Source organism: Ixodes scapularis, unplaced genomic scaffold, assembly GCF_016920785.2.
Source record: "Ixodes scapularis isolate PalLabHiFi unplaced genomic scaffold, ASM1692078v2 PGA_scaffold5__190_contigs__length_132052651, whole genome shotgun sequence".
Taxonomy (NCBI): domain Eukaryota; kingdom Metazoa; phylum Arthropoda; class Arachnida; order Ixodida; family Ixodidae; genus Ixodes; species Ixodes scapularis.
Genome location: NW_024609880.1, coordinates 35,599,391 through 35,620,098, shown reverse-complemented (window position 1 = coordinate 35,620,098; position 20,708 = coordinate 35,599,391).

Genomic DNA, 20,708 nt, shown 5'->3' with positions numbered 1-20,708 from the left:
CTAAAGACTAAAGCTTATAAGAATGGGTTTTTAGAAAAATTATATTTAATTTGGTCGATTTTCAAACTGGTGTTTAGTTCAAATCCTCGTAAAACTTCCACATAAAGTGTTGAATTTATAGTCCATGAGAAAAGCTAGATCTGAGACTTTTGAAGATATCCAGGAAATTAAAATATATTGAAGAAGTTTGTTTTCTGGATTTCTGGCAAATTTTTTGAGCAAACTTTGCCAGAAATCCTCGAAGAGCCATTGATGTTTTAATTAAAAGCGTTTTATAATACAATAGGTTTTGATTCATTTTACATTACAGGGTATTTATCTGAGAGTGCGGCAAAATACTTCTGCTCTGGTTGCTTAGAAAGTGAGATAATGGCAACCTGTCAAACATGCTGTCCCCGACAGGCAGCGGGAACTCTAACTACTTCGATTGAAAACAAGATTTGCCGAACTTTCCCTTTGTAATCTTTTTTTTTTCAGGATTGTTCTCTCTATGGACCCATACCTTCACACCACTATGCACGAAACCTTCGGCGAAAAAACAAAAACAAACGAACGGAGTTATTTCGACGTTTCAACCGGAGTCCGTCCCGGCCTTCTTAAAACTGGTTTCATTCGATGAAGTACATTTCATCCATTGGCACATTTGCGATCATTTCCTCTTTATCGACCACGTACGATCATGAAAGTGCCCGTGATATATTCAAACGTGGCACTTGATTCTCCTAGATGATGAAACCATGTAATCTGAAAACTCAAAAACAAAGGTAACACATGTTACAGTGACAAGTGAGAGTGAGAGGAATTCTAGAGCACAACCAACATGTACCATGTTCCACGCGGTGGCGTGCGCTTAAATAACACCTCTGATTGAATACATTTAGTTTATGTGCACTAATAACGCAGGTACGAAACCCCCGAAAGACAAGGTGGAGTGGTGTAGAGCTGTGAAGACTTGGTTAGTAAAAAAAGTTTTTTTTGAACCTTGGTCCACAAATTGTGCACTTTGTCCGGTTCCCGAAACACTGGAGCACGTATTCTTGTACTGTATGAATGCCGAGCTGTTTTGGGCCGAGCTTCGAGCGGTGTTGCGGACAGATCTCTACATGGACTGGAAAAAGGTCAAATACTTGGAGTTCGGCTCAGGTCTGAAAAGCAGAGCCTGGGAAGTTCTCGCTCTTCTTGGATTGCATGCCTTATGGAACTCGCGGAATGATCACTTGTTTGTAGTGGAAGGAGCAAAGCCAGCTTGGCGCCACTTTGTCGAGGGTTTTATGTCCTTTTCATTTTATTAGTTGCCTCACCGGTGGATAGAGGGCGCTGACACACTCGGCGCCATCAGGTTGCTTCACTCTGGTTGGTTTCGGTTTCAACGTGAACGCGGCTGTGTTGCTGTTTTACGTTGTTTTTGCTTAATTTTGTGATTCGATTAGTTTCCTTGTAGCACACAACAAATCAAACAATGGTATTGAGTCACCTTGAGGACTACGAGATGTATCTTAGCCTTAATTGTAGGCTTTTTGTTTACCCACTCCTTTGATGTAGCTGATTATGGTCGATTGCGAAACGCCTGGCTGGTGTACAAAGGAAATTACCATCGTATACAGCCGTACCCGATGACACCAGTTTCCAGAAAAACAATATAATGAAGAGACTAACATGTGAATGTAAATAAACATATCGACAGCTTGATCAGCAATGTGCTGGATCGGCCAGAACAGATGAACTCGCGAGTTTACTACTCACTGTTCGGTTTCGTGGGCACACAACATTCAGTGAACTTCGCAGAATAAAACCTTTCGTGTAATGACGCAGATAAATGGTATAAAGGAGTAGTATCGTCTCGGCCTATTTTTTTTTAATTCAGTACTCGAGCATGCTTTGACATGCTGAGTAGGAAGTTTCTTAAATTGTGAACCCTGCTAAAGTACTCATAAGCAACATTTCGCGATATTGGCCCTAGAATATAAATTATTTTTATGTGAACATTTGCTTACTCAAGATATAAGTGACAGGCCCGTCAAATTAAATCTGGCATTTGTCTTCCGTTAAAGTGGCCAAATAAAATTAAAGGGCTCAGGAAGAGAAATGCCTCGGATAGTTTGGCTGAATTCTAGCGCTAGGCACCACTTTACGAACCTGTGTGAACAAATATTAATTTTTTTGAACAGATTCGCTCTCTAAATTTAGGCGTCGCCAGCCACCAAAAGTAAACCTCCATGCACCATCGACAATCCTGGACTAAAAAAAATTGTTATGCAAACGGCTCTTTTTTTTGCGTAAAATATTGCGGATTTTAGATACGCACAAAAACTAAAACCGCGTACGCAAAAAAACAAACAAAAAAAAACGTCGTTGTTATTGAGCATGCGCCGAACCCGAACCGCGTTTTAGATTTGCAAATAGAAACGGCGTTATTTCTTTGTGTACGCTATTCTAAAACTCGCTACCGTTAAGTGTCTATGGCCGTTTCTTACGCGGGAAGTCCCAACTTTTGTGTTAAAATAAATTGAGTGGATGACACGGGTTATCTAATATAATCAATAAATCACTTAAATGACTGTCGAAATGGAAGCGAGCACGGTATACAATTTCTTAAACTTCATAAGTAAACCGACCAACCGAATATTCATGTCGCAAAAAAAGATTGAGAACCTCATCAATATGTAGGTGTGATATTATGAACAAACAATTCGCCTGATGTTGACGTACCATTACTTCTAGCCTCAGATAAAATACAAGTTAAACATTCGTTGTCCATCTCCTCCGCGAGTTTCCTTACATAATCAAAAGCAACTGTTTTTGATATATTATGAATACAAAGAACGATACTTTCAGGAAATAACGATAATCTCCTTGCGCTGACTATTCTTGACGCCTTCCGATCCTAAATGCGCGATACAAATATACGCGCTTCTTACTGGAAATGTTCCGTTACTATTACTAAACAAACCACAGCTAACATAAGAACCTTTAAAATCTCGTGATGCTTTAGTCGTCGAGTAGACATATCGGACTACAGTTTCCGAAGCAAGGCCAGAAAGCGCGGTGAAACGCAACGAAAAATACGGATACAACGCATCCGCCAAGGTGCGGAGGGGAGAGCGGAGGAGCAAGTTGAAGCAACCTAATGGCTGCCGCGTCACGTGATTCCAAGATGGCAGCGCCCATGCGGAGGAGGATGAAAAGGTCTTGGAATGCTGGACAACATGGAAAGCGCGTTTGCAAAGGCGCTAGAAGGTTGCCCCTTTATTGCGAGTACAGTAGAAAATGTCAGAGTGACCTTTAAGGGTGCACTAATATTCGTAAGGAGCTGTACTGTGTTGGGTTGAATGCTGCAAAGTTCCTACGCTGCCCTTCAATGTGAGGCAAACGGTGAAACAAGCCGACAGTGTCGTGAGGCTTTTAACCCTGTAAATAATGTGTGTTTTAAATTAAAAAAAAGGTGGGGTGGTGTAGAGGTTAGCACACCTAACCGGATATCGGGATGCCCGTGGTTCAAATCACGGCTCCGCCAAAGAATTTTTCTTTTGCTCAATATTCTGCAATGGTAAGCAAAAGACTTCACTCGACATTTGCATGCGCCAGTTGGGGAAAGTTTGTTACTCTCACTTACTGGAAAATTGCACATACTTTACCCACCAGTAATACATGGCATTAAATGTTTCTTTGGTTTTTTTTTTTTAATAATGAAAACGCGTTGTAATACACAGATAAAACACGCTTTTTGGGTGCGGTCTGTTTTAAATATCTTATTTTATACAAGCTGAAATGATTTTTCCTACGCTTTCATATTTATCGTTCTTGTTAAAAATGTTCTCCCATACCTGCCAATTAAAGTATTTCGCCAGAAAGTGTGTTTCAGATATGTAAATCCGCAAAAATTAAAGTAAAAAAAGTAAAAAGTAAAAAAGCAAAAATTAAAGTAAAGTAATAAAAGTAAAAAAAAAAAAAGACTGAGAGGCCCGCGAAGGCTGTATCCGATGCCCGCTGCTCTGAAACAAAAACTCCTTGGCCTCAGGCACTACATGCAACGTCCCTGGTGGTTGAATCTCGTAGCAATTTTATCCACCTTCATCCAGTTTCCTTAGCGATGTGTCTCAGAAAAAAAAGAAGTGTATGGCAATTTGCTATGCAATTATGTTGCATACGTGAAACGTTTTAGCATCGCAAACATTTACATAAAAATTTAGCACCACGTCTAGCCTGTGAGCCAGACACCAACGCTCACGGCGCTCTTCATCAGACAATTGAACGCGTGGCATGTGCTCCCTTGATATGATAAACCTGATGATCGTCCAGAACTTTTCCTAACACACTCCTCCTCTCCCACCTCGCATGCTCGCCTACCTCTCCTCCTCACTCCACTCCTGGTCACATGACCTCCCCGTTAACCAATCAGCGTCGAGCACCTCAATCCTCCTCTCCCACTCGTCAGCCAATCAGTGTCGAGCGTCGCGGCCACACTTGTATCTAGCCTTCACTTTTGGGTTTCACGAAACGCCAAACACAGCCGAAAAAAGTTGCATGTTAAAAAAAAAAAAAAGATATTACTGAGACAGTCTTGTGGACGGACGAGCGCTGGTTTATGTTTAAGATGGCTAGCGTATAGGGCGGTTCCACAAAACGTCTTTTCGCTTCCGGTAAGCCGCGTTCCGCCATGTTGATAAAAGCATTCGCTACTTTTGTTATTTCTTTACGCGCGGACGCTTAGACATTGGCGTAATTTTGGTGGTGTTGAAACGCTGAATCATGGTGAGTTGCTCCGTCGACAACTCAGTAAGCACGATTGCATACATATAAGTTTCTTCTGATTTGTTTCCTTTCGGAGTCACCCGGGAGGTATCTAATGAGGCCCTTAGGCCGCCAACGGGTTGACTTTTCGATCGCCAGCTCGTCTTAAGTCTGAATAATGAAGGGTATATATGAAAATCGAGTACCAGTTAATTCTCCTTTGTGTTTCTGACTACTGCGGCAGGCACAATAGATGATAAAAAAAGAAGAAAAAATGAAAATCGACGCAGCTAGAAGACACTGCTTCCGTGTGGTCGTTTATCGCTACTGCGTGGTGCACGTTAAAGACCCCAGGCTAGCGGTTCTACCGCACTGGCTAAATTCCTCATCTACGGCTGGGAGACAAGTCGCCAGTAGAGGCAGACTAAGTTCTAGGCTGTACAAATATACACACACCCCGATTTAAAGAAAAAATAACTATGTCAAAAGTAAATCAACATGGCTTCCGCAAGATTTCGGACCGGAAGTACGCCAAGTGAAAACGCCTATTGGACGAGCGTTCAAGCTGCGATACTCTGCTTTAAAAATTTCGCCCCGCGCAATAAAAAATAAAAGAGTGCTTAAAAAAATCTCCACGAGTATTAGCGCAAGGAAAGCACCTTTTACAGTCACGCCTCCTTAGTCACAATTCCGAGTGCGTGTTCCTGTCACTGTCGCAAAAAAAAAAAAAAAAGTTTGTGATAGAGGATAAACTTTTTTGGCGTCTTCTTGGCATACTGCCTACTAAAAAAAAAAAAAGGCAAGGTTCCCTGACAGTGCTTTATAACATCCGGGCATGCTTGCCAAGATTTCAGGGAGCTAGACTGTTGCGCGAGCGCTTGCGCCACTAAAACAGCTTCTGGAGTTATTTCCCTACGTGTGTGTCTACGGGTTCACTGTCAGGGCAAGGTTTTAAGAGGAAATCCGAATACGTGTGATATTTATATGGGCAACAAAAATAAAATAAAATATCTGATTACGATGATAGTAAGGTGCTTCCAGATTGAAACGTATAGCAAGCTACGAAATTTCAATGCATATTTTTTCTATCGGGCAAGTAAAACCAAAGTAATTACCTCTATACCCTTTACGTCACAAAACAGAAGACTATGATCGCGCAAAGAAACGCCTAAAGTGCCTAAATTAATGCGCACCCAGGTAGCACACCACGGAAACAGCTAACTTGACAAAAGTTTGGCAGTCTTAGGGGCCTTACTTTGGCCTAATATGGTTTTGCTACAAAGCGTTAGTTATTGCAAAAGCACTTTTTTTTTTTTTTTGGGGGGGGGGGGGGTTAAGGCTCTTTTTTTTTATACTCGCCAATTAATGGTCAAAGTTCCAGACCTGAGTTAAAGATACCATGTATAAACCTAAGTTACAAGCAGTGAAACCTAAATCTAGCACTTGTTTGACAATTTATGCCCAAAGTTGCTACATGAAAACCCCAAAAACCAGAAGCGAAGCCCAACCCTGGCATTTGTTTTTCTATTTAGGCCAAAAGATGCCAGATAAAAGTCAAATTGCCAGCGGTGAAGCCCAACTTTGGCATTCAAACTGAAACTTTTACTCAGATTCAGAAGGTCAAAGTTGGTTCTACTTTCAGTTTCAGTTCAGTTTCAGTTTTATTTTCTCAAAGGTGTCTGAAAAGAGCACTTGGCTTCCTTGGAATTTTTAAGGCCCTATATTACCCGACGAAAACCATGTTTGGGCCCAAAGGACTGTGCTTCCTGGGTATGCGTGTGTCTTTCCTCTCACAAGTTATGCGCACTGCTATCAAATGTACAGGCATATATAAACCTGTAAAATATCTTAAATGCACGATCATTCTCAAAAATAATGCACTTCCTAAAGTTATGCTCACAAGCCCGTTCATCCACTAGCGGGTGAAAAGAACCGTTCAGATACATTTCTGGTGCGTTAATTAATACCGGGAGATTAAAAACATCTAAGGACCGAAACACGTGCTGGGAAAAGCAGACACAACCAAAATAAAAAGAAATGACGACAGTGAAATAAATAGGTTCGAGGTTGGACAAGTTGCAGAGACATTTTTAATCCGCGCAGTCTCTTTTGAATAACCAAACATAATTACCTTTCTGTGTATACTAGAAACAACGACGGCCAGATATGTTGCCTGTATTAACGGATGATATCCATTAGTAACGTAATCCGTTTTGCGGCGGAGAGCCGACTCAAAAAGAAAATAATCGAACATCCCTAACACATTGAAAACTCAATGCGGCTAACATGGCGCAATGCGCCATCTGCGCATCCTCCTGTTTTGCTTGACTTACCGTAATTTCCGGCATATCCTTCGTCCCTTTTTTTTTCTTTTTTCATTTACAATTTTCGTCGGTGCGTTTTACAGAACTGCGGAAATTCGCCACGGTGGTTATATTTCTCTTGCGTTCGCTCATGCATACATTGGGATCATAATAGACATATGTGGGCTTTGCAATGCAATTTCACCGCACCGACCGTACACATGTGTATATGTAGGCACGACGTATACGGGCAGAAACTCAGAGAGAGGAGCAGACAAGAGCGCTCGGAGACATCAGAACAAGCTCTGGGAATGATCACTGGGTACACACGAAGCTAGCTGTGTTTGTCTCTAATCATCGTTCGAAAGCGTTCGAACGCAAATGCCGATCGCCGGCGTTCGAAAGCGTTGCAAGAGCGAATAGAGAGACAAAGACAGCTAGCCTGGCGTCTATCCGCGAATCATTCAAACCAGAGCTTGGTGCTCTGATGCCTCCGAGAGCTCCTGTCTCCTACTCTCCTTCGCTTTCTACCGTATACAAAGGTGCGGCTTGTGTACCAACTTTTGTTTCTGAAAATAGCCGATTTAGGAGGTTGTGACCTGAACAGATGTGAGATTTATAGCCCCAAAAATGTATTTGATGTCAGGCGGACTGCGGGAAATGCTGTGAAAGTCGGTCCTGGTTGTCGCTAATCGCCATTGCGAATGTGGGGGGAATAGTTTATGATTTTTTTTTTATTTCTAGTAATATTGAAGAATTTACCTTATTTTATTACATTATGCTTCAATTCTTTCAATCAATCAATTAGATATTTTTTCTTTCGTTACATATTTCACAGACAAACCAATATACATCCAACTCGCCTGAATACTGCCGCTCTTGGAAATATAAATCCCTGCATCTGCCCATGCGGCTTTTGCGTAGGGTGGAGGCAGAGCTTCGGCAGATTTAGACATCTTGATTATACGCTGATATATCATATCGCAGACCTTCCTAAAAATATATAAAATTAGCCAGGCACATGTTTGGAATGCAGAGTAATATTTTGAACGGGGGAGTTCACCGGGAATAATGAAATACCTCTCTCACACAGAAATGTATAGCAACATTGGCACATAAGACATGAATAAGAAAATTAATTGTAGTGTCTTTTGTTTAAAAGAAGAACATTTTTACAGACTCTGTGCATCTTTTCTTCAGGGTTACACAACCAAAAAAATATCCTTTCAACTTTAGTTGGTTACGGGAAATTGGAAATCCGGGGAACTATAAATAACTGTTTCAGCTAAATATTATTTGGACGGAGGACAAAAATTAGAAAGGATGTTGTAAAAAAAAATTAAAGGAAAATTAAATTTACGTTTTCGATCCCATGCGTTGACTACTACGTGAAAACATGTTGAACGGCTCACACAAGAACATGCGGTTTTTTGCAAAGCTTAAAAGCGTTTTAGATTTCAAATCTATACCTATAGCATAAGGCTACTGAAAAACAAATCAAATACACCCATATAGCCCAAATTCCAAAATACCATAGGAGAGACCCATACGAAGAAACATTTGATAGTTTAAGTAGTTTTATAGGCGGACTTCCCAATTCTAGGTAGTTCAAGATACTCTCAACTTTCTCATACACGTATTATACACGTAATACATATAAAATATTGATGGGGCCGTGCGCCATATATGTTTATATCAAATATCGTTAATTGAAAAATTTTCTAGTCACAGAGGAAAAAAAAGTATGCCATTCATATGCTTTCTGATTAAAAAATAGAAAAGAAATCCATGTCCAAACATCAATTTGATCTGTGGGTATTTTATTGAGAGATATACATACAATGCGCTATATGGATTTTATATGGTATTCTGGAAGTGGGTCTTATCGGTGTTTAGCTTTTCTTTAAGTATGTAAAGAAGCGATCCTTGAAAATTATTTCATTTTATAGAGGCCCCGCAATGAAAGTTGGCTGGACAGCTAGCACTATTAAGTGCAGACTCCTCACCATGTTGGAAATCTACACTCGTTTTTATCGGGCCATATGACAAGCTTGAGGGTCTTGTTCTAGAGGATGCCCGTTCCTGCATTTTGTGGCCACCAATTATTTCGCCTTGCATCTGGATGTAGCGCCTTGTGCTAACTTCTGTGGACACATGTCAAAGTGAAAGACACATAAGAGTTGATCATGATGTAGATTACCTGAGATTGTGGTAAAGGAGAAGAACTTGGGGGAAAAAAATATGACAGAGGAAGAAGAACGTCTCAAACTCAGTTACTGCGTTTATTTCCTCAAAGCCTTAAATTGTCACGAATCACAATGGATGAGGCGGTGATAACTGAAGAAATTAAATGTTTAATGGGGCGGACTTGAGCCCAAAAATAAAAAGGAAACAGAAGATAAGAACAAAGCGTCGTGGGCGTCGAAGTCGGCGTAGCAGCAGGTTCTAGCGCTGGGGCGAGACTGACTGTGGCTTGCCACGCGGAGCCCTTTTTGTACACGCGTGGGCTCTCGCACAATCCACCGTGGAAGGTTCGCGCATAGAACATTCTGACCGCGAACATTCAACAGAGTTCTCGAATTTCCGAGAACAGTCAATTGCAACAATAAACAAAAGACATGTCGAGATCAGGAATCGTACCGTGGCTTTCTGCGTAGAAGGCAAGCCCGATAACCGTTAGGCCACGGGCGCACCGCCTACTTGGTCAGCTGCGCTCGCGGCCATTTAGCCGCAACCTATTCACCGACCACCGACGTCACAACGCCCACGTTTGTTTCACATTCCAACCCACATTGATCTTCACTTGACCTGTAAACATCCACCAGCTCACTTGCGCACTCTCTGTTTTTTTTTTACGCAAGAGGTATTTGTTTTACATTGAAAGAGGGTAAAACAAACAGATCAGAAAAACTATTAGCGACTATGTGAAAAACAAACAAACGTACAGTTTCTATCTCAGCTAAACCGTATTTAACTCTGGTGGAGATCGTACGCACATTTAGGAATGAATTACAAGCTTTTATATAATTCCAACAGCAGAGCGACCATAAAAACTAAATACCTGATTTCTGGCTTTTCGCATTTAAAGTGGCATCACAGGCTTTCAAAAACAAGACGAAGAATCTACTTGGCATTGTAATTTGTGACATGCAATTAGCAACAACTATACTCGTGAACCGCTTTTTGGGACTATTTTGAAGTGCAGAATGCGCATGCGCAACTTTCATCGGCTCTCAATGTGTGCGAACGCCCGTGCGCCATAGCTTTCACATTTCATTGCATAGTTATTTAAGGTAACTACATGCGGCTGTGCAGAATCTTTATTTTTCATTCTTTATTATTTCAAATTATCAGCGTACTGCCAGCTTAACTAACATGAAGTAATCTCTTAACCTTCCTTCAATCTCCTCTCGATGAAACTATCTTGCCTCTGTATCTTTCACAAGATTTATGATCACAGTCAATTGCTTAGATCAGGCTTGATAAAATCAGCTTTTTGATTTCACAGCGTCTCGACCAGTCTTATGAAGTAGACATACCTTGTGAAAACGCGGTAGCCTAGTCATATTTTTTCATTTCAAAAACCAGCCTTGAATAGAATCGCTTGCCTGCGCCTCATCAGTAAGCATCACGGATGGTGATCGCTTTCCCAAAGCTGTTAGTAATGTAAAATATTTTTCATATCAAAACCAAGTGTTTCTTTTATGTTTATTATTTTACGTTGATTATAGTGTGCCTGTCTTTATTCTTGTATATTGTTTTTGTAAGCCCCCTCTTCTTTATAATCTTTAAGCCCTGAGGGTAAAATATATAAATAAATTAATAAATAAAAATAAAGAGTTTTTCGTGGGTATACACAGACACGACATCTAGTCACTTTTCAACCAGGTAGTCACGTGGTCCTTAGTAACAACTAAAATAAAAAGACACATACCTAGAGTTTAACAATTAGTTCAAGGGGTTCTCGGGACCCTCAAGTTACCAAGAGGTTGAGGATTCTCGCCATGCAACGGGCTGCTTCAAGGGTGCTTATGTCGCGAGTTGTAGGTATATTAATAATACGAGGCGCATCATAAGACTAAACACGGGCCACGGGTGTCTTCTACTAATTATATAAAAATCGTGTTCTTAAAGAATTGCAGCGGGCCAATTGGCTTTGCGTATAAGTTGAACCCACCGAGAATGAAACGAATTTGAGTCATTCAACATTTCGTATAAATCACGATGTGGTGAAGAGACCTTTCTTCAATCTTGACTTGTATTAGTTATACGAGACATTTCTGAATAATGAGTTGTGGCATTCGCGTTTGAGAAAAGGTGGCCCTTGCGGATCGTCGCGATTCAACTTGCATAGATGAATAGTTTTGTATATGTCTGGTAACGAAGACGTATACCGTATTTACTCGAGTAATAGCCGCACTATTTATGAACAAGACCCTTGCGTCTACTTTTCCGCAGAACACAGACAATCATTCCGTTGCGCATAAATAACATAGCGAAAAACCAGATCAAGAACACGATTCTATATTGAAATGCAATCTTCACAGATTGTATCTTCGCGTGAAGACGTCATCTCCGTCCTGTAAACAGCTGGAATCATGCTGTCGAATGCGGAGATTGGCAATTTACGTGCTCCGCGGAAAAGCGAACACTCAAGTTTTCTTCATAAAAAATGCAGCTATTACTCGAATAAATACGGGATATAAAGGGACTTCGACAAAATAACACCGGCTTAGAGGAGCTTTGCGATTGCTGTTTTCAACTCCTCAGTCAGGATATTACACATACTAAATTTTTAAGCGCACAAGCCCATCGTAGAGCTGCGTGTTTCTTGAAAACAAAAAGACAGAATAAAGCCAGCCTCGCCGAATAAATCAACGGCAGAACCGTATAAATCACGCTGAGACTTATTTCCCTAGCGCCGGTAGACAAATTCGACTTTTACAAGGCGTTTGGAGTTGCATCCACGTCGTTTCCTCTCTCACTATTCCATTGGGAACTATGCATGCTAAATACTACGGCTTAACGATGCTTTTCCTGTCCCGTACTTTTTACCGGCAGCACCTGAAATTTTGAAGAACATGTGGCATATCAACTCTCTAGTTTTAAGTAGATCAGCGTTCTTGCGTTCTGAGGCAATGCAGACAAAGAAACAAAGAGAGAAAGCCTGCTCTCTTAAAAAATTCCTGCACGTCTGCTTACCCGCAAAACACTCGAAGAGCCAATCTCTGCGATCTACGAAGTCAGCTCAGCGAATGATGAGGCGGAACATCTGTTTAGACCTCAAAATTAAGTCTGCGCTGTGGCATTACGCAATGCAAGCAGGACGCTTTGCAGTGCGCAATGCCACAGCGCAGACTTGATTTTCGGGTCTAAACCCTAAACGGATGTTCCTCGTCATCAATCGCTGAGCTGATTTCGTAGGTCACAGAGATTGGCTCTTCGAGCGTTTAGCGGGTAAGTAGACGCGCAGGCATTCTTAGAGTGTAATAGAAAAATGAAGTTACTGCTTATTATTGGAGCTCATACATTCTTGAGAGACAAGATAGGTTTTATATATTTTGGGGCGGATGGGTGAAGGGAAAGTATGGAGATGGAAAGGAATATCGCTACTTTTTTGTTGATTTTAACCTATCAAATGCTCCGAGTAAAGTAGCATCCAGTCTGCTAACATTAGCCAAAAAGCTTCTTCTTGTACAAAGCAAACTTCTAAACGAGTACACAATCTTTTTTTTTTTTTTTTCAGCGCAGTTGTTAGTCTGGCAATTCTAAGATGCGGCGCACATTATACTTTGTTCTAACCTAACTGGTCAGAGGGCGAAGGCTGCAGCCTCTGCGAGCCAATAGGAGCTACGTACCTCTTCAGGCGTCTCGCTCGGACGCTTTTATAGGCAAGCTGGGGCCGTTGATTTCACTGTTTGCTGTTATTTTGAAGCGAGTGCAGTGATCGCGAACTTTCAGGCCGACGTAAGTTCAGTTCTCACCGGGATATTTCTGTTTTCTTAACTATCCTTTAGACAATTCTGTTATTTTTTTTTATTTTTCCCCATAAAGCATGTGCTTGCTTATTAATGATGCCTGGATTTATGACCTTTCGTCGTCATGAAAACTTTCCTGAGTTAATTAAATACACAGACCGTGTACATTTTTGTGAACACGTTAGACATTGGGGTCAAAGTATGCAATTTGGAGCGCTCAGCTAACGCCGAATGTTTCGGTGGCGCCCCCTTACGGTTTTCTTTCGTGACGTCATGAACAGGTTTTGCCTCGCCGTGATTGGCAAGATTTACCTGTGCCTCGCCGTGATTGGCAGGATTTGCCTCGCCGTGGACCGGCGATTGGCAGGCATTATCGTAATACAGGAAGCCGTGGTCTGTCCAATCGTCAACTTCGACCATAGAACGCTTTTGCTCGCACACGTCACTAAAAAAAAGTTTCTTCAAACTTTTTATTGACGCATAGATTATGTGCTGCTGCCGTTAGTTGGTCATGCACTATGAGCATGCACTGGACACGAGCGTTTCGGCAGCACTCGAGTGCTGCGTCAGTGCTCGGCGCGAACTCGCAACCAATCACGGGCTTCACGCCTGAAGCGATGAGAGCAAGTAATGGCCGCTGCGCATAATCTATGCATCATGTCACAATTCCGGAAAGGGTTTATTAAAATGAAAACTCCAAAGGACAAACGATGAACGGCACGAATTTTCACGTAGTGTTCTCTTTATAATTAAAAAAAAAAGTATATATATCTCCAAATAAAGTTACTCAGCAGACTTGTGAACCTATATACACCAACACGCAGTTTACAAACGATCCTGCGTTTTTTCCCCATGCTAGATGGGAGCATTGTGCGTGAGCAGAAATTAGATTGGCGCGAGATAGAGTGCCTGTGCATTAAAAGTTCTGACAGCAGCGCCCCCGCAGTGATACGACGTAAGAGGGTCGGTGCATGGCCCCCGAGATTTTTCGTGCGCTGGCTGCGCTCCTCAGGCCGTTGCATTCGCGGGCAGAGCCTGGCACTGTGGGGCGCATGGTGGCGCTCGCAAACAAACCAGGCAGTGCAAAGAAATAGCCGCGAGTTACCGCCGTCACCGTTATCGTCGGTCTACGGAAGTTGGGAGCAGCGCGAAATGTGCTCCCCCGCCTCTCGCCTCAACACACAGAATTTTGGCAGCGAAGAAGTTGATCGAAATTTGAGGGGTTATCTTTTCGATGCGCGAAAGGCCCTTGCACGTAAACGAAATTCAGAAAGCGGTCCTCGTGCGTAACAAAAAGAGGGAAAAAAAATACTTTTTATTTTTGTTTTGCCGGCCCAGATGGTATCCGCAGAGGACAAATTTAGATTCGCACTAAATCTCGCATTCTGAGGCCTCATACAGCGAAGCAGCGCAAAGACCGGAGCGGCGAATAAGAGTTACGAATCAACAGAGATCGACTTGGCTGTCGCTATTATGATGATGAGAACAAAGAAAATGCAAGTTTCATGTCGCGGGCTCCCACCTGAAAGCGTGTTTTGAGCCGATTCTCGTTTCGCGTCCGGTTTGGTTATAAGCGCCACATGCGGAGTTGTAGAGAATTGGCTCGGATCGCTTTTTTTTTTCTGCTGGGCAGCCGAGCACTTGGACAGGCCGGAGCAGAGAGCGTGGGAAATCTCTGAGGCCGTGGTTGGAGTATATGCAATATCTGCATGCGTCTAAATACCGCCTACATGAATATACAAGGTATAAGCGCGGCCAGTTTGCTAGTCCGAACTGCCAGCAGTGCGAAGTAGCTAAAAACGTCAACACCTTCAAGCTTTTTACTCCATTGGTAACCTCAATGTTGATGCCGTCTCAACTTACAAATATCTTGGCGTTCACTTCACTCACGACCTCTCCTGGAAGACTCATATTAACAACATCATTTCCGATTCAAACCGCACTCTTGGTTTTTTACGCCGCAATCTTCGTCTCGCGTCCTCATCTGTCAAACGCCTCGCATACGTCACATTAGTACGCCCAAAGTTAGAATATGCATCATCAGTCTGGGACCCTCATCTTGAATTCCTTACATCGGACATAGAATCACTTCAGAATCGTGCAGCTCGCTTTATAACGTCTCAGTACTCCAGGTTTGTCAGCGTAACTGAACTTAAACAAAACTTATCTTTGACTCCTTTATGTTCACGCAGGCGTATTGCTAAACTATGTCTTTTTCACAGGTTTTACTACGATGACCAGCTACATAGCTCATTCATCTTGCCACCTCATCGCATATCTCCTCGTGTTGATCACCCTGCAAAAGTTGGCCTTCTCTTTACCCGAAACACAGCATTCTTTAAATCTTTTTTCCCGGCGACATCTGTGGACTGGAACGGCCTGCCTGAAATCATCGTCTCCACCCAAGACATCGGCTCATTCCGCGAATTGTTATCATCACATCTCCTATAACCCCACTCCCTTATGTAATACCCTAACTCCAGGGTTCTTAAGGTATTTAAATAAATAAATAAATATTTTTTTCCAAGACGCTCTACATATGATAACAGATGGTAAATACTACAGATATCTGAGAAAGTCCTGGGTACTTGCGGACAACAAAGCTAGCATCGTTGGCACAATAACCAAGTTTCTCGAGGAGATTGGCTACATCAAACAAATCTAAATGTATTTTTTTTTTATTGCGATAGCAGTTAGTGGGTCACTTCACGGGTTTCGCTAACTACCGTAACAAAGTAGCAAATTACTTTTGAAGTTACTTTTATATTTTTCTTATAGTAACAAGGAAGTACATACACGTTTTGATCCGTTAGCGAAAGTCTGCAAGCCGGCGGAACCACGGGCATGAAATTAGGTGAAGCTACACGCTTGAAACCTGGGAGCGCGATTTTGGAAGTTTTCTTCAGTGACCACAAAGCGGTGTCAATTTGTGTCCACTAACAATGCATAAGACGTTTACGCAGCCACACCAACGACGGGGACGGTTCGTGCCTACATATGCAGTTCCGTCGTTCCCTTGGATTTCAAACTTGGGCGCGCGATTTTCGGAGTGTTCTCCAATTACCACAAGGCAGCCCTAGTTTGTGTGCAGTAAAATTGTTTAACAAGTTCACGAATTGCTCTCTAGTAATAACACCCTCATTGGTTCCAAAACGCGATAGAATTTTCGTCTGGCGTGTCACTCGGTTTAATACGAAACGCCTGTGCGGGCTCTATATGGTGCGCTCTAGATCCTTTACCGTTCATTCAGTCCACCTGCTCCGAAATAACACCTTAGCGCTTCCGACATCGCACCTCAGCTCTCGCAGTGTTTCACCTTAGGGGTAACGTAGGTGTTTACCAATTTTTGTATCATATAAAAGAAAAAGTTTTCCAACCTGCGCTGCTGGTGTCGACTGACCGTAAACGGGATTCTATTGAAGTAATCATGGGTTCATAGAAGGGTTTGCCTAATGACACCGCGTTATGAGTTTACTTTGTACTATGTGGTATTCCTTTATTCAGGCCCGGCCTTAGAGCAGCAAGCGCCCCGGGCAAACTGCGGCCGTGGCGCCCCCCCCCTCCCCTATTTTCGCACCCAACATCACGTTGTTAGTAAACATGCCAGAATGACCCAGCGCGAATGGTCGCGATTTTGTCGTTGTCAGTCGATATCCACATCCTACGAACTAACGACGTTCGCGAGCATTGAGATTTTTGTCGGCACCATGTTCAAATGATTTAAAAAAAAATTTATTTCCCAGATTAACCAACTTTGAGCTGTGGGTCTCCCATAGCAAACTAACGTCTGATGGACAGAGAAAACAAAAAAAAAAAACAAGTTACCTATGTCAGATACCTTAGAAGGCAACCTTCCGAGCCGTCAACATTGCAAATTGGGTTACGGCTTGCACATTTTCAGGCTAGACGCTATTTTGTTTTCAATGGACAAAATTGCCTATGGCGATAGTCTGTCATCTGCCATGGTTGATCTTAAGTATATCTTAATAAGCTTTGATTTTGAGAAACTCCTCTTAGTGGTGCCCACTGACACTGGCAAAGTGAGGAGGATCCCCAATGACACCCACGTATAAGGGAAGTTGTCACGTAGATGGTTGTCCAGAATGAACTGGAGGACGTCATGGAGAGAACTGCATCCAGTGGGCAGCAGGCTGCATAGGTAGCTCCTCTCAGGGATCTGTACCGTCGATGTCTGCACTTTCTAGGTGTCCCAGTGCATTTTCAAGACCTTGGCACAGTTTAAGAAGTTTTGCTTTGTCGGAAAGTCGGGTGAGGTCGTGAAGGAACCCCCAGAGGCTGACGTGCTGCTCCATCTGCGTGAGGCGTTCTTCAATCGACGTCTTTACGGTGTCAATCATCTCGTAGAACTCCCGCTTGAATTTTGTCTTGACATCATCAACCTCGTCTTGGCACTCATCACTGAATTGGCGCTTCTGCAGCCGCAGTCGAGGGGCGGTTTCATCACACTGTCAATATACATTCTCTCGGCAAGACCGTTCGCATATGCCAGCGCAGTTTCGCACCCGACATCGCGATAATTATCGATGTAATCACTGCATGCTTTCAGCAGCTGGGTGGTTGCAACGATGTCCTTTGTTTTGCATTGCATGTTCTTGCTTACAAAATTAACTTGAAAAACAATATCGTACCAGACAACAATGGAAACAAGAAACTTAAGGTCCGTGAGATGCCCTGCAAGAGTTCGACCTTCATATCGGACGCCACGGTCTGCCTGTCGTGATTCGGCCAAACCAACAAGGGCGTCATGAAGTTCAGCTGTCTGGTGGCGGACGGTTTTCAGGTTGTTAAGTCTGCATTCCCAGGTGCGGATCCCAAGTACTTCACACATATTATTTTCAGTCGGGTTGAAGCCTCTGGCCTCAGAGGCTCACCGGATGTCGAAAAGGCGTCGGTCCGTTTAGCCTACTGCTAGAGACTCCACAGTCGTTGGTTTTTCGGCCTAAATGCCAAACGGCGAGCGCCACCATCTTTTTCTATATGTAGGGGGGGGGGGGGGGGCGGGGGGGGGGGGTGCCCTCTGCGATCCGGTCGTTTTTCTGTTTTTGTTTTTATCACCTCGGAGCTTTGAGCCCTTCGCGACCTGGCGTCCCTTTCGGCGCCCCCCTATGAATGGCGCCCTGTGCGGCTGCACAGGTCGCCCACCCCAAAGGCCGGCCCTGCCTTTATTGTGATGTATTTTGCGCCTTTTTGAGGGATGGTATTTGTGCATCACATAATTGTGTGCCTGACACTATACTTGCCTGCAACTATACTACTTCCAATTTGAGACTTTCGCCGGGCGCCACTTTGATAAGCTTTCGTGCTTTGTCTTTCTATGCACGGATGCATTGTTTTCCAGCTCGCACGAGTGTTTTCGCGTCGTGATCAATTGTAGCAGCCGGAGAAGTCGGCTACAGAAATGAGCATCGGCTGGTACTCGAGTTTTATGCATTCTGGTTTTTCTTCGGACCTGAGACGAGCTGACTATCGAAAAGTCAACCTGCAGGAGCGCAAATTGGACCCGATAGATGCTGGTGAGGCGACACTGAAGGGACACAAATTGTAGCAGTTAAGATTCAAAATTAACTGTTGGGCCAGTTGGCTATACATTTTTTTAAAAATCAAAAGCTTGGTGATTGCGCTTTTGATTTTTAACAAATCGTAGTAGGCTTGCATGGAATTATGTGGATAGATGTTTTTGGCTTAGATGAAAATACGCGCATAGTTGTTTTTGGCAGGTGACTAATGATTGTGTAGCTTACCTTTACCATATTATGACATGTCTCGCAGCATTTTGTCGAGTGAACTCAATTCTTTAGATGGAAGAAGCTGATGTCCTTGTCGTTTTCAATGGCTTTTTGGCGCTTCCCGAAAGATGGATTGGCCAAGAATCCTGGTAATTAAGGCATGTGTGATCTGATTTGGAGGACCCCAAGTTGTAGATGGTCAGTGAGATCGGACAGGATTATCAAGTTCATCAACGGGATTCAATAACAAATTTGCCCAAATCGCAGAGATACAAAATAGTAAGCATAGTCTAATGTAGTTTGTCAACAGAGGATAACCTAATGTCAACTGTCAATATTAAAAAAGAAAAAACTCCGCTCTTTGACGGAAGCCTCGACAGCAGGCGTTAGTGTAAACTCGCATTCCTTCGACAACATAGAAATATATTGTCTATTGATTAAAGTTTAAGTACATTAAGCGCATATGAAAGATTCAAAATGTGACATTTTTTTTAGCCTACAAATTCCAGTGAGGCATCCGTCAATTCGGCTGCTTCATTGAAACCTCGCACTATCAGAATTTACATCGCTCGAAAAAATCTGCAGGTGTTGAAAGTCCGGAAAATCGAGTATGTTGTCGCGCACGATGCTTTAAAAAAATATGCCCCATAAATTTTGCTTGACTACATGTGTAATGAGGGAGATTATTTCAAAGATAACAATGATCAAAGAAAATATGCCCCCTAAATTTTGCTCGAGTACATGTGATATTGGAGAGATTGTTTTAACCAGAGCAGTGATCAAAGTAACCTGCGAAAATTAGTCAGGCCTTGATTTTCGATAAATACCTGCGTTCCCAGGCATAGAGTTATTATAATGTACGCTAGATGTTCAACCGGCGCTAGTGTCTATGCGACTTCCGTGACGGAAATTGAAGCAGACAGCAACCACTCTACTTTTGCGGTGCTCCTGTGCATTCTTATGGGAAAACGCGCGTGCATTTCGTCTCCTCGACGGAAAATAACATGGACAGTTTTTGTTATTTTGGTCGTACCGAATAGTATGTACCTTGATTAACATTGTAAAAGTGTAATTACTTTAGTTAGCGCATTTTTCTTCATAAGTGAGCGATGTTTAACTTCGCTACATTTCAATCCCAAACGTGTGTTCCGCAGCACGTATGTAAAAATAAGCGACGATTCAGAGCGAAATTACAATCGAAAGGAATATGGAATGTGTTCAAGGCTCGCCAGCATTCCGGTGACGCTTATATATTGATAATATGCCAGTCCTGTCACCATATAAAAATGACCCCGTCGTGCGTATGAGCGGATAAGAACATTCAAACCGTAGAGAATAAGGTCCGTGGGCTATGAAAGTTGTCTCTTCGTATTGTTTTCTCTGCCGGGCAGCTTTAATCGGGCACTTGTGCTGAAAGATTTCGAGCGTGCGGGTGATATTTTGAACTTAAAACGAATATCATCTTCGCTCAGAGCAGAAAGAATAAAGCGGTACTTACCTATTTAAAATCGGAATAGATTACGTTGCCTTCAATTTATTTTGACATGCACGGGTATATACTGATCCAGTGTTACTGCGTAGTTCTTGCCGTCTCCCTTTATTTCCATGAGGGATACACGTTTGGCACGTGTATCCCTCATGCTGAAAAGCGCCGACGTCGTGTTCGCGCTAACAGTGTCCGACAGTGCATATAAATACACGTACGAAGCCGTTTTAGCACAGTTTTTAATGCGATGAATTTGAAAGAAAAACGCCGTAACTGACCAATTTTTTCTTCGTCCTGACTGAGAAATGTTTTAAGCTACCTAGTACGTACGAATTATTTGGGATATTTGCTCTTACGATCGAGCGCAGGGAGAAAATGCACTCACTTTTTCCCATAGGAATGCATTACCGGAAGTCCATTTTGGACTGGTTGCTGTCTGCTTCAATTTGCGTCAGCACACTAG